Consider the following 16,854-nt stretch of genomic DNA (forward strand, 5'->3'; position numbering starts at 1 on the left):
GTTGGCCATAATGTCCTTAGCTAGAATTGCTGGTAAAGGGCATAAAGAGGAACAATTGAAGGTGATAGTGGAGTCAGTCTCCGGCATTCTATAAGCTTCTTGGCTCACCCCTAGGGTCTGCTGCATCAATTGGCAAGACTTCTCAGTACGGGGTTTCTGTGGGGAGAAGAGCCTTAACTTCTTTTCAGATTTAAAGGCCCAGTCTGCTGCATGATGGATTCTCCCCTAATATCATTAGCTGCACATGCTGCTAACTGTAATGGCTGCTAATCCATCTGAGCAGCCAAAATGATATTAGCTTTCAATAGGATTTACATATATCCAGGCTTGTTTCTGCATCAGCTAGCAATTAAAGTTTAAACTGTTGAACATGCAGCTTGCTGTAGGCTAAGTAATATTTAATAGCATTAACAATGCATTTCCCTATTCGTCGCCGAATCTCTTTACAGGCTCATCAATTCGCCATCACCTTTGTATGGCACAGCCGACATTAGCTCTTATCCTAACAGCTTCCAGAGGAGGGCACTGTCATAAGAGACAAGACAATAGAGGTGCCAGCTGCACGTAGAAGTATTAGCAGCATAATTTATGTTTTTATTCCTATCCACACTCTCTTTCACACACCCACACCCACACTCGCACACTTATTGGAGGAGGCGCGGCACTTATCCTTTCGGGTCTGGCTTTGAGAGACTGTAAATCAACTTATTTGGACTAAAGTGTCTATAGAAGATGAATATTAACTAAAAGACTGTTCAAGTCATTCCAAACCATGTGAGGAATCCATCTCTTTCAAAGTTCTGTATAAGCAGACTTAAACTCTCCTGACTGGTTTGTTTAGTAAAGATTTATTTGTGCGAGATTGAGCGATATCAGGCCAGAACAGAAACTCCACGAGGGTAGCCTCTTTGTCTTGTTCATAGCTGTATCCTTAAGCACTACGACTAACACATAAAAAGTGCTTAGTAAATATTTATTGAAGTGACGATTGTGTCATATAAGTGATGGACAATTCAAATTTCCTGATCCCAACCCCAAGCACCTGTTATCTCCTCCCTTGCTCGCTCTTATCCACACGCCCACTGCACACCCACTCCTTGTTTCCAGGTCATTCACCAATGGGTAGACAAGTCAGGGATGGACAGAAAGGTCCAGCTTAGAAGAAATTCTGTAAGTGCTCTGCAAGCAAGGTGTCCCTGTCAGGACCAGGCTACGAGTGGCTTGATGCAATGACATCTTTCTCGCCTGTGAATCTTCCTGCTTGGGGATCATATTGGTGGATGTCAAATGGTTGTCATTATGGGGTGACTTCAGGATGAAACAGTGTACTAGTTTCCCAGGGCTGCCATAACAAACTATCGAAACCTGCGTGGCTTAAAATAATGGAACTTTATTATCTCACAGTTCTGGAGGCTAGAAGACCAAAATCAAGGTGTCAGCAAGGCCGTACTCTCTCTGACAGCTGTGGGGGCTTCTTCTAGCTTCTGGTGTTTGCCAGCAATCCTTGGCATTCCTTGGTTTGTAGGTGCCTCCCTCCAGTCACACGACTGTCTTCTCCCTGTGTCTTCACATCGTCTTTCCTCTCTGCATGGCTCTCTATCCAAATTTCCTCTTTATATAAAGACACTAGTCATATTTGATTAGCACCCACCCCAATGACCTCATTTTAACTTGGTGGCCTCTGTAAAGGCCCTCTTTCCAAATAAGGTCACATTCTGAGGTACTGGGGGTTGGGACTTAAACATATCTTTTAAGTAAACAATTTAACCTGTAACAGAGAGCTATGTACCATCTGGAAGATGCTAATGGAATGTTTTCAAGTCTGCAAACCTCCCTTCTTGGGAATCAGGATAATCTACTTTCTCTGGGCATAGAGGTCAATAATAATTGAATTATTCTTATCATTTCTTGGACCCTCCCATTTTGTAGTTCCCACCTCAGGTGACTTTTATTACATGATGTTCTCCAACTCTTTCCCTGATCATTTCTTAGGTTCAGTAATGTCTCTTTCTTGTCCATCCCTTAAATGTGGCATTCTATCTAAACCATCAGTTGCTCCAGAGTCTTGCTGCTGTGTCTGGCCAACAGGCAACTGCGTTAAATGACACTTGCTCTTTGGTCCTACTACACAAGGATGATTGAGTCTACTGTATGTAAAATTGGTCTTGTGAGACAGTCAGACCAATTCATTCTAAGAGTTAGCTATTTTATTAAGAACAATGATATCTAAAGGTCATACTAATTTTTTATTTTATCTCAAAGTAATTTATTGTTTTGGCATTCACATAGAATAAGAAATAGAGGTAACCATAGTTCTTATTTACATAGATATTGTCTATTTTGCTTTGAAACACAAACTGCTGGAAATATTTAGCACTCTTAGGCCGGCATTAGCTCGTGACTACCCAGGATGTATTGGTTTGAGATGAATGAGGCACATTTGCCTTTTATACCTCTTTTCTTCCTCTTTGGAAATTATTTAGTATAGTCGTGATAAGTTTGGTAATTTTGATGGCTTGCAAAGCATTGAAGTCTCGTCTTAGAAGAACAAAATGTCCCTCATAATGACATGAAGCATGTCCTCGTGATGTACTCTACATCCATAAGTCAACTAAAGAAAGAAATATCACTGATACCTATTAATTAAAAAATTTTATTATTTTTGTTGAGTTTTATCAGCTCCAACTTCAGAGAAGAGCTCCATATAGATGTCCTCAGCCAGAAGGGACAAGAACAGATGAATGACTTTCTTCACGCTTCTTGTTGGGTGAATCAGTCATGCTCCAGGGTCATGTTAAGTTTGCCACTTTTGTACAAAATCACTTAATAAATTGATTGGCACCTTATCTCTGTGTCAATGTCACTCCACTTTTAGAGATGTCCAAACTGTTTAAATATCAAAAACAAACCATGGAGGACAACTTAGTGAGAAAGGGCTTGTGCTAGCTGGAGATCAAAGGGAGGCGGATGACTGCTGTATACATTTGACGTTACCAGAGAAGAAGTATAGGGATGCAGTCAGTGCATATGCTCAGGGCTTCTTGGCTGGCCTCGGGGAACGGGGAGAGCAACCGGAGAACATGCCAGGACGAGCGTCTACAGAAAATCAGAGTGACAGCTTCTAAGGAAAACAAGATTTTCGGCATTAGGAAGGTGACTATTAGAATGTGACTTCATGTAAACTACTTTTTAGAAAATTAATGAATCCAATTCTGGGCAGGTTAAAGAAAAAAAAGTGTCCTTTGAAGTGAACAAAGGTTACACACTATAAAGCAAAAAATCCTCACATTAACAATATGATACTTTAAGCCGGCATAGACAGAAATTTTAAGAGAGCTCTAAATAAATTGTCAGTAAATCCTCAAAAAAAAAGGACCTGTGGCCAAATTTTCATTTATGAGTGTTCTATTAACTTGGGCTTGTTGTCTGAGTTTTTCACACGTGGTCACTTAATGAATGTGTAATGTATTTGGTTATATAATTTATTGCAGATGTGCTAGGAAAGATTTAGGTAAAAACATTAAAAGAGGGGCAATATGAGAAGAAGCATTATCCTTTAACCTTATGTGAGTTATTCTCCTGAATGATTTGATCATCAACTATGGTGTATACAGAGAAAATTTTCAGGATAAGTTCTATTCAGACCGAAAAAGCAGGAGTAAACTATAATTTTAAGTAGTTTCCCAATTTGAATTTTTTTGGTCTGACATTCTTATCGATAAGGTTGTAGGATGACATTGGGCACTCTCATTCTTTTCTTTAAAGCAGTCACTTTAAGAACACAGCACCCGTTGTGAGGAGCCCAGGATTGGAAAGGATGACTTCAGACCACCTCCCAGGCATGCTTGTCTGCTCAGTGCTTGGGTTAGGGGACGTTAAAAGTCAAAATGAAAGCAGAGTGTGCAGCCATTCCCAAAGTTACTATGTGTTTGGTTTGGACTTCTACTTCCATGAATTCCTAGGATTCATTCGCAAAATGCTAAGTAAATTTTGTGTTTCAAATATGAAGAGAGCATCCAAGGAAAAGAATCTTTGAAAGTAGTGCAATACTGTATTATATAAAATCTCCACCAACGGAGTCCGCATGCCTGCACACCATCCTGTAAGCCATCTGACTAAAAACATTTTGATGACGTTGGTATTCTTCTCCAGCTGGTCTGAGCTTTAAGGGCAGGGATGCTGTCTGTTTTACTTCCTCCAGCCTCTAATGTAGTGTCAGGCACACAATAGGGGTTCAAAAACATGCCCTGAATATTTGTCATGTGGATAATTATAATTTAAAATGGCTTCAAAGTTTAAACTGATGAATTTATTTTCCCTCAAACCTATTCTTCTAATTTTTCTTATCTTCATAAATGGTAATACCAATGACCTGATTGCTAAGCCCTTGGTTCTTTTCTTTCCTTAGTCCCCATGTTAAACAAGCCCTGTGCTTTGCTATCTTGGATCTGTCCTCTACTCCACAGCAGCCCTGCTGCTGGGCAAGCCTGAGTCCCACCACTTCTTGCTTGGACCACTACAATGGTCCCCTATCAATTTCTCTACTTTTACTCTTGCCTTTCTTTCATCTGTTCTCTTCACAGCTGCCAGAATGATCCAAAAGCACAAATGGATCATGATATTCCACTGCTTAAACCCTGTAATAACTTCCCACAGACCACAGAAAATCCATTTCCTTACGAGGATCTACAAGATCCATATGGTCTGGCCCTCACCTACCTCTCCAATCCAGTTTTGGCCTACCCTTCCATTCATTCATTATAACCTAGCTGCGCTGGTCTTCCTTCAGTTCCTAAAACATGGCATGCTTTTCCCCACCTCCTGGCTTTTATTCCTGCAGCTTCCTCTGTCTGGAACAAACTTCTTCCTGATCTTTGATTGGCTGGCTCTTCTTTTCACTCTTCCTGTCTGGTTTATCTTCTGAGAAACTGTCCTTGGACCCCCTACCTGAGTAGGTTTCCGTCACAGCACCTCCTTGAGCACTTCACCTGCTTTGTGTGTTTTTATAGTCCCATCGCTATTTGCAAAAATTAATATTCTTATTATCTATCTTCCCTAGTACTTTGGAACATGTCTGTTTTGTTTGCTATAGCACCAGTACAGTGCCTGACATATATAATCAGTAAATATGAAAAATTAAATGTTATACATATAATATATACAGCATAAAGGAGGTAAATGATAAAAGTTTTTATTTTGACTTAACCACAACCCTTTCTCTATTTATCCACTTACTTACTAGGCACCAATTTGTGAAAGATGTTCTGGGGCTGCTGTGAATTCAAAGAAAGAGACCTGCCCTCACACATTTATACTTTGAGAGAGAAGATTAGTATGTACATCAGTAACTATAATTCAAGAGATGATTGAGGGGCCAGCCTCATGGCCGAGTGGTTAAGTTCGTGTGCTCCCCTTCAGCAGCCCAGGGCATCGTCAGTTCGGATCCTGGGCACGGACCTAGTACCGCTCATCAAAGCATGCTGAGGCAGCATCCCACATAGCAGAATTAGAGGGACCTACAGCTAGAATATACAACTATGTACTGGGGGCCTTTAGGGAGAATAAGGAAAAAAAAGAAAAAAGAGAGACGATTGATGAGAGGTGCTCTGAAGTTTTTATTTATATACTATTTATACTTAGTCTATTTTTTAAAAAAATTTGCATTGGACTGTGGATGGGCGTTTCAAGGAGAAAAATTACTCATCTCTGGGTGAATCAGGGAAGGCTTCATGAAGGACTTGGAGTTTGACTTCGATTCTGATGAATGTAGAATTTGGAGGTGCAAGCATAGTGAGAAAGGGCAGTCAGTGTAAATGAGCAAAGCCGAAGTGCCTGCTTACATGGGCAGCAGCTGGAAGGCCCGAAGCTCGCCTGAAAGAGAGCAGAGGGGCTGCGTTTGGAAAGTGAGGTTAAGCAGAATTGCATGGTGTTTGTAACTGCCTGGATAAAGAGTTTGTGTATTTTTTGCATAAGCAAAGGGGAGCCCCTAAAGGTTTCGATGCTGGGAAGTGATTTAATTCAAGCACTGTTTAGGATGGTTAATCTGGAAGGGCTTTGGAGGATGGATTAGAACAAGGAAGAAATGGAAGTAAGGGAACATGTTTGGAAATTTCAAATTCCAGGAAAAGAGACAAAATCTATGGTGATCACAGTGTGAGCGGAGAGAAGGGGTAGATTTGGGAGGTACCGCACAAGAGAGAGCCATCTGTTCTGAAACCTCACTGACAGGTTCAAGGTGTAGTCAGGGAGAAAGAGATAACTGCGAAGATGATAACAGAGTGGAGAAGAAGAGCGAAAGTCTGGTTTCATACAATAGCTGGGGAAGGAAAACTGAGAAGGAGAGCCCAGTGTGAATACTTGAGCCAAGATGGGAGATTACATTGCAGTAAAGATCACGATGATGAGGTTTTAAACTTTACGTCCTGTTTTCTGCATTGGACCAAAGAAGGCTAATACCTCCTAATTCACTCTCCTTTAAGGATTTTGTTAGAGAGATCAACCATTTCTGATTTCTACGTAAATCTGGGCAAGTGGGGTAAAGTGAATGGCCTTTGACACAGAGTCAGATGACAGAGGTTGAAGTCCTGACTTACTGCTCGGCAGCCAGCTGACCTCAAACTGTGTGAACTCTCTAACCTCAGTTTCCTTCCCCAAGAAATGGAGACAAGTCCATGATTATTGTAATCTCATGGACTAGTGGAAGAATTCAGCGAGATTGTGTATTTCAAAGTAGTTTGTAAATCCTCTTGAGAGGGCAGGATCCGAGGAAACTCCAGGTACATGTCTGGGATGGGTGCTGGGTGCTGGAGGTTGGGTATATTACATATTATAAAACTGCTTGAAATAATTGTCACTTTTAATAGCTTTTATAGCGTCCTTGTCCCTGAACATACAATCATCAAAAAAATTTTTTTGGTTTGTTTCATCGATCAGGTAATCTGACGTTTTTCTTTAAAAATTCTTAGTTCTATAAGAGTGAACCGAGCAACTGAGGAAACCTCAGGGCTCTGACAGGGGGGAAGGACGCACGCCTGCAGCCCCATTCGCTCTCCCTCTGGCTTGCGGAAGCCGAGCTTTCCCGCACTGCCTCCCTGTGTCCGCCGAGAGAAGCGCTGCGCGTGAGCTGCCGCCGGGTTAACCACGCGCCCTCGCTGTCTGGTTCAATCGTGCAGACCTTTGGGGATGCTGACAGCTGACGGGCTCTGAATGCCGGCGGCAGAGCTCCGTGCCAGGCTCCAAAAGCCCGCAATGCTCTGTAGAGGAAAAAGAAATGCTGCTGGCGAAACCTTCCTCAGGCTCAGGCAGAACTTGGGGGTTACATTTACTTGGAAAAAAAAAAAAAAGGCATTTAGACAACAGGCTGTTTCTAAACCTCCCTTAGTGTCGCAAGAAATTTAATTTCCTTTGAAGTGCAAGCATTCCAAAATGAGGGATGTGAAGAGTTATTGCAACCCTTGAATATGGGGCAGACCCCTTAAAATAAATAAGCACCATGTTCACTCCCAAAGAAATGGCTTTTGTTTGAGTTTCAAGTGGGTTTGATAAGGATGGTGTTACAACATTTAATGAGGTGCAAGGGAAAAATGACTTTCATAAGTTCACATGGCTGTCATTATATTCTCTCCTACGTTCCCTTTCCCCAGAACTCCACCCTCACAAACTCGCTTCTGGATCCTTCGGCTTCCATTCAGTAGAAGTCAGGGGATATGTTGATAATAGTCTGCGTTTGCTGAAGTATATATGCATTTATTTTATGTACCAAGAAAAGCTGTAAACGAGGGGGAGGAACAAGAAAGCTGTGTGTGAACTGTTCTCGTTGGCATGTGGCAGCCTTCTGGAGTCCACACAGTGTCTTTTGAACAAACCCAACATTAAAACAGACACGCACAGATTTCCTAGAGCCATAGTCTTTCTTTATTTGATTCTTACTTCACGTGCATTTTATGTCTTGGTCATTTTTTTTTTTTTTTTGAGAAAGATTAGCCCTGAGCTAACATCTGCTGCCAATCCTCCTCTTTTTGCTGAGGAAGACTGGCCCTGAGCTAACATCCATGCCCATCTTCCTCTACTTTACATGTGGGATGCCTACCATAGCATGGCTTGCCAAGCGGTGCCATGTCCACACCCAGGATCTGAACTGACGAACCCCGGGACGCCGAAGCGGAATGTGCACACTTAACCACTGCACCACCAGGCCGGCCCAATCTTGGTCATTTTTTAAACTCAAGAATCATCCTGTTGATTTCTTTCTCCTTTTAAAGTCATCTCCTTCAGTGGCAAAATTAGCTAAAGACACTCCCAATTGCATTCCACTCATTAGTATTAATGGAGTGACCACCATTCCCTTCCTTGGCTCCTTAGCCTTGCTTCAATATTTACACACCGGCTGAAGCTGATTGAGCAGGCGTAATGAGCCTTCCACAGCCGCACTGAGCAAGGTGGGGTGCAGGCTTGATTCCACGGGGTGGAGTTTATGGTGGAATAAGTGACGTGTCTTATAATTATCGATGAAAATGACAGGCCGTACCGCCGGGACTTGGCACTCTTGCCCAGCACTGCGGTGGCGACTGTGGCATCTCCCAAGCTGGGCTGATTCCCTGCCTCTCAAGCGACCATGAGAAGTGGAATTGCCCTTTAGCCTTCTCCAGCCTCGACTCAAATGATCATTTCATTCTTTTTAAGGGAAAGGTCCCTCTTGAGTCAGAGGGCTTGTCAAATTGGGGGGAGCTTTTTCCCCACTTTGGCCTACCCGAAAGGACAGTTTTATATGTAATGAGCTTCTGTTGGATTTTTTTCTGTTTATTTTCCAGTAAGATAAACAAGTCAACTTTCCTGCCTTCATCAAACACCTAATTCAGCGGGCGTTTATGTAGCACTTGGTACTTGCCAGACATTGTGCTAGGAGCTGGAGCCCCTGCCAACTTATTCTCTCCTCCCAGGATGAAGCAAAACTAAAAATAATCTGAATGGAAGACAGAGCTTTGAAAATATGGAGACATTCTAGAAAGCATGCACCTAAGAGTTTGCTTGACCTAATTTCAGAAAAAGAGAAAAAATTAAAATATCTTTTCATCTCTAGCAATATCCTTGTCTTCTCAACCAAATCACCAAAATTTTCTAGAGACGTAGATTATTTTTCGAGACAAGGAGGCCTCCTTTTGACTAATATTTGCCCCGTTAGAGCAGGATGTTTGTGTATTTAGACATCTGTGCTTCCTGTCACAAGACAGCTAGACTTTTTCGCATTGCTCTAGGTTTTGAAGATTTGTTTTTGTCATTGGCGGGTCCCCCCTTTAGCCCTGAAGCTGCAGGGCTGCCTCCCTGCCGAGAGCTCAGACTGTTTCTCTACCACACAGACAGTGTTCTCTCCCCACACAGCATCCAGCTTCCAGAACACTCTAGAATACATCTATATTCAGGACTACGTGTTGTTGATCCCGCATTCATTACCCAGCCTGGCTAGAGTACTTGCCCATTTTTGTTTCCATCAGCAGCTCAGAAAATCTGACAGATCCAGGGGACAGGATAAATCCCACCTTCAGGCTAGAGAGCCTGACCCAGAGGAGCAGAGGAAATGGTGAGGCAGTTTTATGTGCAGGACTGTGAAGAAAAACTGGTACAGGGGAAAGGGAAAAAAATGGAGAGGGAAAGAATAAAGAAGAGGCAGGGTGAATGAAAGGGTGAGAAACCAAGCAAAAGAGCACTTAGGTTTGCAAAGCTGGGGCCAGGAGACTGGGCACGCACAGCAGGGTGCGGAGAGGGGATGTGCCCAAGGGCTGGGCGCTCCCGAAGCTGTAGAACCAGCCTTCCTGGGCGTGGGGTGCCTAGGAGCTCCACTCAGCTCTTCTGAGATTCCCAACACTCTTGCTTCCCCAAAGATAAACTCTCTGTGCAATAACCAGAGGAGTGTTCATAACTGTCAATTCTAATCATCTCTTTTCAAAGGTAAGAATATAAAGAATCTAAAAAGTTCCTAAAATGCACAATTTTGCAAAGCAGCCTAATGGCAGAGCCAGGTCTCTGGAATCTCAAGCAGGATGATTGAGCCGTTAGAGCCAGATAAATGTAGGCAAGTTTCGTGAGGTAGGTGGATCCATAGACAGGTAACCCCCGAATCTGCAAAATAGCTCCTGGAGTAAACTTCCAAGGGCAGCCCAAGCTCCATGACTGGAGGCTAGACCAGGAGCATCATAAACCAGAGTCCCAAATATAACCTGCAAAGACTGTCTTCTTCAACCTGCTGTACTTTCTGACAGTGTCTTTAGCTGGGATGTTGGGAGGGAAATTTTTTAGTTTTCCTTTTCTGCTCTCCAGGAGACATCATTAGCCACATTGATTGATTCATTCATTCATTGATGTATTCCTTTATTTATTCAATCATCCATTACATATTTGTGGAGTCCTTGCTTTGTTCAAGTTCCTGAATTACGGAAGTTCCTACTTTAAGAAAGCCATAGTCTCAACTTAAGACGTATTCCCAAACAATTTAAACCTGGTTCAGTGCACCAGTTACAAAGTTAAAGCAGTTAGCATACCAGCGTGCATTCTTCATTTCAAATAGTGTAGCTCACAAAACTGCATTAGTAGTTTTTTTAAAGGAGGGGGGAATTGGTTAGGAATGCATTCCCACACCTAGAACTTCTTAGTAGAGAATGTTCTTGCTTATAAAGGATACAATATTTTGCCAAGCTCTTGCTCTGAGCTAGGTAACTTGTGAAGTTTATTGTTTCATTAAATTACTATTACCATCCTCCAAGATGCTTTCCCCATTTTTACAGATAAGCACATGGAGGCTCAAACAGTCAAGTGACTTTCTTGTGGCCACTAATTGAAAGTGACAGAGTCAAAATTTAGGTCTCTGTGAGCCCCATTTTCTCTCTGTCTAGCACCAGATCTCGCAATAGCCAAGGTTGACTGGTGATCTTCTGGCTCCATGAGTTGGCAATGTCTTTTCCAGATGCTAGACTGGGAATATTTGTGGAGATTGGGGTAGAAAACTTGCCTAAAATTAAATGGTTTCTCTAGATTAGAGTGCTTCAATATTATTTGTTCAATATTAAATGCTTCTACTGGGCAGTCCAGAACTATGTATTAATTCAAGGACAGATAAAGAATTTCTCTTGCTCTTAGGAGGCTCATAATTATTTACGATAGTGAAAACATGGAAACTACCTAAGTCCATCAACAGATGAATGGATAAAGAAATTGTGGTAAATATATACATATATATATATATACACACACACACACAATGGAATATTATTCAGCTGTAAAAAAGAAGTAAATTCCTGCCATTTGTGACAACATAGATGGACCTTGACGGCATTATGCTAAGTGAATTAAGTCAGACAGAGAAAGACAAATACTATGTGATCTCACTTATATGTAGAATCTAAAGAAAACCCCACAGAAACAAATGAAAATACCAGACTCACAGAAAAAGAGATCAGATTTGTACTTCCAGAGGTGGAGGGTGAGGAGTGGGGGAACTGGATGAAGGTGGTCAAAAGATACACACTTCCAGTTATAAGATAAACAAACACTGGAAGTTTAATGTACAACATGACGACTACAGTTAACACTGCTGTGTGGTATATTTGAATGTTGTTAAGAGAGCAGATCCTAAGAGTTCTCATCACAAGGAAAAAATTTTTTTCTTTTTTTCGTATCTATAGGATATCATGGATGTTAATTAAACTTATTGTGGTAATCATTTAACAATATATGTAAGTCAAGTCATTATGCTGTATACCTGAAACTTACACAGTGCTGTATGTCAATTATATCTCAATAAAACTGGGGCGGGGGGAAGGGACTCATGGTCTGCTGGGAGTGGCAGTGATATAGGGACGTATACAAAGAAATGCAACATAGTGTCTGTGACTCCACAGTAAATTGATATGCATGGTGCCATGGTGGACAGGGGAGGGAGTGGTCAATTCTGCTCAGGAGCCAGGGCGGGGACGAGGATGGCTTTCATGGAAGTACATGAAAATGAGAACATGGATTTGAAAATAGCTTCCCAGAGCCTAGCCCTTACATTGCCATACATATTCACTATTTTTTTGTTGTGCGCACCTGGAAGGACTGAAATGGATATATTACATTCATTTTGTTTTGCTGCTTAATTTTCATGAGTTCTACTCCCTCATCTTTTGTGGTCCATATTTATTTTTATTTGAAGCCGTGGAATTGTGATCTAGATCTTTTGTCGGGGGAGGTTTTCCTGCTTCTGGCTGCTTAGGAAATGGGAGCCGAGGATACAGGGAGCATCAGCTTCTCCAGGGCAAATCGCTAACTCAGGATTTGGAAACTCTCCTTTCCTTTTCTCTTGCTTTCGCTAAGCAGCAGCCTTCTCCACCTCTGTCGCAACCTCCTCATCAACCGAATTCACATACTGGAAGGACGATAGTCTTGGGAGAAGAAAACAACCAGCTTCCAAAGACAAGTGAAAGAACCAACACAGTGGAACTGCTCCCGTGATGAACTTCAAGTGCGTGTATGTGTGTGGTTTCCTTACTCACTGGGAAAGTTTTTAATGCTTGTAGAAACTGAAGAGTCCTGGAGAGTTACAGAAAGCCCCAGCGGTCACCAGCTGACACTTGAAAGGAACTGAAGCCATATATCTACCCCAGAAAGAGATGGGGAAAGGACAGCAGTGGGGGGCCGGCTGCACTGGGTATTTTTTGTTTTTGTTGTTTCTTCCCTTAAAAAAGTACATGTCACAGACATATCTTCATCAATCATTCTCCAAACACAGTTACACGGGCATGTTGGTAGCTTGTTTCCTTATTTTTGTATACATTCCTGTGTGCTAGTATATATACACACAGACGCATCCCACACACACATGCACATATATCCCACACACACTTTCTCTCTCTCTCGGTTTCTCTCTCTGTACTCAGTCCTGTCAGCTTTCCTTGTAACATTTCTTGTCCAACAATTACTCAAAGCCTCAGCAGCATAAAAGCTGAAGAACTGTCACCTTGAAGTGTTGAGGGCTCTTAAGATGCAACTCAAGACAGAGTCCACTCTGAGAAACGCAAATCTCTTCTATTGTCTCTACCGATGTTGAAGCCATTTGCCAGAAGACTTTCCAAGGAAATAAAGGTGAGATTGGGAAACTTACTACTTAAGGACAAGTGAATCCAGTCTAAAGGATGGATGGTAGGGGATGAGACATACACATTTTCATTGTCTTTCTTGTTTAGTATGTGCAAGGTTAATAAAATAACCCGCTTAGAGACGTTGTGTCCAGAAGGTGGCTGACACCCATACCTGAGCTTTCTGTTCCTCGTTCAAAAGACCATTCTGGAGTAAGGAGTAGGGAGCATCTCTGGGTCCCAAACCCAAATTCCTACGGGAGAGAATTGGGGGCCCGAATTGGATCTGATAACCTTCCTTGCTCCCATCAGCTATAACCAAGGGATTGGGGCACGGAGAGGAAGCAGCTAGCGGGACCACAGTCCTGCCGTGTGGATGCAGGCAGTTCCTAGTGGGTGGCAGTTCTTTGAGACACCAACAAAAGGCATTTGCCACAGGTATGTCTTAAGAGAGCCCTGACTTTCCTTCTATCGGCCTAAGTATCTGCGTTAATTCGTTCACATTCTCTGTGCCTTCTCTTCCCCATATTTAAAGCAATAATTTGAAACAGATAATATTTAAGGTCTCTTTCAGCTGTAAAAAGCTATGAACATGACCTGTGATTTAACTGTTCTTTTTTCAGTTGTAACTGTAACTTCTGGTTAAACACGTCAAGTTGAAGCCAAGAGATTATCTCAGCTCCCTCCAGAACTTCTACTAAAATGATAGTGAAGAATAAAAAAGGCATAAATACACAAAAATTAAAACAAAACAACAGGGTTGGAAAGGACAGCAATGAGAGATGCCTGCAAAACTCCAGGAGCTGGAAAGCTGGGGAACAAATGATAATTGACTTGGCAGAACAGAGGAAGACGAAATCTTAGCTCCAAGAGGACGACAAGAAGGTACCAATCTATCCACAGAACACTTGAAAGTCTCCGGAAGTAGAGAATTGGTTAGCTCTGAAGAAGAGAGTGCACAAAAAGGTTGAAAACATGCGTCTTGGTTGAGTGTCTTTCTTAGGAGCCGTGAGAACCCCAGATCTCCTTTGCACATCTATCATAGACTCTCGCTCCCCATCCCCAGGGGGACAGACCACCAGAGATTTACTCTCAGCAGAAACTGAATGAGAGAGGCCCTGGATCTGGACCCTGGGCAGGCAGGAGTGCAGCACTGCGCTGGAATCAAGGAGGTCTACTGGGAGAACCCTCCTCCTCACTCAGGGCCTTTTCCCTTGGCTCCCAGAACACTGGCCACCAGGCAGGCGATTGGAGGGTTACTCTCTGGAGAAATTCAACGACTCATGGAAAAGACCTACACCAGCCATTTGGAGTGCCCTAGCAAAACAGCCGGGTTTCTGCCTCACTATCCACTGTCCAATAGACCCCACCATGCCCAGGAGTGTCCCAATCAGCCTGTTAGTTCTTCTTTAGACGGTACGACCAGAGACAAATGAGAAGAGCCCCTAACGTGAAAGCCAGAGACCCAGCCGAGTAAACAGCACAAGGAAGCCAGGGGATTTGGAAGAAAACATAAAAGAAAAGTATCGATGTTATTTTCCAAGAGATGGGAGAAGATATTACCTGGTGAAGCAACAAGAGAGGTAAAAATAAACATTCACAGAATAAGAAAAAGCTCCAGGAAATAATACCAGGTGTGGCCACCAAAACATGTTCAGGGGAAGAATTGAAAATTAAAATTAAGAATTGAGAAAGGAGAAAAAAATCCAGATGGAAAGTAGAAGAGAATAGATAAGAAAATTAGGATTTGACTTCCGTGTGCATGAGTTGTAGCTAGATCTTTTTTTTTTTTTTTTTTTTTGAGGAAGATTGGCCCTGCACTAACATCTGCCGCCAATCCTCCTCTTTTTGCTGAGGAAGACTGGCCCTGAGCTAACATCCGTGCCCATCTTCCTCTACTTTATATGTGGGACGCCTACCACAGCATGATTTGCCCAGCGGTGGCATGTCTGCACCTGGGATCTGGGCAGGCGAACCCCAGGCTGCTGAAGCAGAATGTGTGAACTTAACCGCTGTGCCAGCGGACTGGCACTTACAACTTTTTTCTCCTGCAATTAGACTTAACTCATTATCCTATCATGATTTACGAAATAACCCAACCTTTTTTCCTTTGGTTCAAAATGCCATGATTGTCATGTACTAAATTCTTACATAGACTTGGACTTTAAATTTCATAGCTTATTCATCTAGGTACAAAACATTTCCCATTGGATTAATTCTTACATAACAAGTGTTTTATCATTGTGAATGAGATTTTTTTACATTCGTGATATTCTTTAACTGCTTGTTGGTATTAAATAGTAAAGCTATTGCTATATATATATATATATATATATATATATTTATTTATTTTGCAATATACCATCTTGCTCAGCAGTGTTATTTCTAACAGTATATGAAGTGGGTTAGCCAGATAAACGATTATGTAACTTCCAAATGGTTACAAATGTATCTTCTCTTTTCAAATATTTATGCCTTTGACTTTGTTTTCAAGTCCTGGTTAAAACTTTCAGAATACTGTTGAATAATAATGGTGATTGTGGACATTCTAATTCCCTACTTTAGTGTGGCTGCCTTTAAAGAAGTGGTATGAACTCAAAGGCCTGTGAAAGTCTGGCAGGAAACCAACAAGTGATACCGGTCAAGGTAAGAAAACAGGGGGCCAACCCCATGGCTGAGTGGTTAAGTTTGCGCGCTCCGCTTCGGTAGCCCAGGGTTCGGATCCTGGGTGTGGACATGGCACTGCTCACTAGGCCATGCTGAGGCGGCATCCCCTGTGCCACAACTAGATGGACCCACACTAAAATATACAACTATGTACTGGGGGGATTTGTGGAGGAAAAAAGCAGGGAAAAAAAGAGAAGAAGATTGGCAACAGTTGTTAGCTCAGGTGCCAATCTTAACAAAAAAAAAAAGAAAGCGACAACGAAAGTGGCACGAAACATAGTCACTGCCACCTGTTCTCTGTGTAGAGTGCTGGAAACCGTGGCAAACTGGAGCATTCAGAGCTGGTTTGCAATGGGAAGGCAGTATTTAGCTACAGTTCATTGTCATGGGGGCCTAATTTGCCAGAAGCTAAAAATCTGGAAGTTAAGATAAAATACGATTTTTAAGTGCAGGCAACTAGGGCAAATTAAAAACAAAACAATGAACCAGCCTAACCAACCTATTTGTATGTTGTATCTGGCCCTCGAGCAGCAAGCTTGCAACCTGTCCTCTGGGCTGAAGTTACACAGTTGAGATATTGGCCGCTGGTTTCAGATAGATTTTTTTCATGTGAAGGATGTATATTTTAATTTATTCATTACTAAGAAATTGTGTCAAGGATGAATGCTTTCCTGATTTCCAGGAATGGATACTATATCAGCACTGAGATGATTTACACAATTTTTTATACTCCCAGAAAATTGTGCTTTTATTGAAATTTTGAAATTTATTAGCATGAGGTTATCTATATTTTCTTATTATTTTGCTGATCTATTCTTCATTGAAAGTTAATCATGCTTTCTCATTAATATTGGGTTAGTCTGCTAGGGCCATTGTAACAAAATACCACAGACTGAGTGGATCAAACAGCAGACATTTACTCCTCACAGTTCTGGAGGCTGGAAGTCCCTGATCGAGGCATCAGCAGGGTAGGTTTCTCCCCAGCCTCTCTCCTTGGTTTGCACGTGGCCGTCTTCTTGCTGTGTGCTCACGTGGCCTTTCCTCTGTGTGTGCACCCCTGGTGTCTCTTCCTCTTCTTATA

The 16,854-nt window shown here is 42.2% G+C and overlaps 1 long non-coding RNA gene across 3 annotated transcripts in view; it reads left to right on the top strand.

Moving 5' to 3' along the window:
- The window catches only part of LOC111772863 (uncharacterized), a 55,135-nt gene that overhangs the window by 29,019 nt on the left and 9,262 nt on the right, over nucleotides 1–16,854 (top strand). The window contains exon 6 of one of the 3 annotated variants that reach the window (XR_011437057.1): nucleotides 2,680–2,846. This is a non-coding gene — a long non-coding RNA (uncharacterized lncRNA). Of the gene's footprint in view, nucleotides 1–2,670; nucleotides 2,847–15,671; nucleotides 15,753–16,854 lie in introns of those variants that run through there. The other 2 variants (XR_011437058.1, XR_011437056.1) reach the window with 2 other exon arrangements.

Source organism: Equus caballus, chromosome 3, assembly GCF_041296265.1.
Source record: "Equus caballus isolate H_3958 breed thoroughbred chromosome 3, TB-T2T, whole genome shotgun sequence".
In the NCBI taxonomy this organism is placed as follows: Eukaryota; Metazoa; Chordata; class Mammalia; order Perissodactyla; family Equidae; genus Equus; species Equus caballus.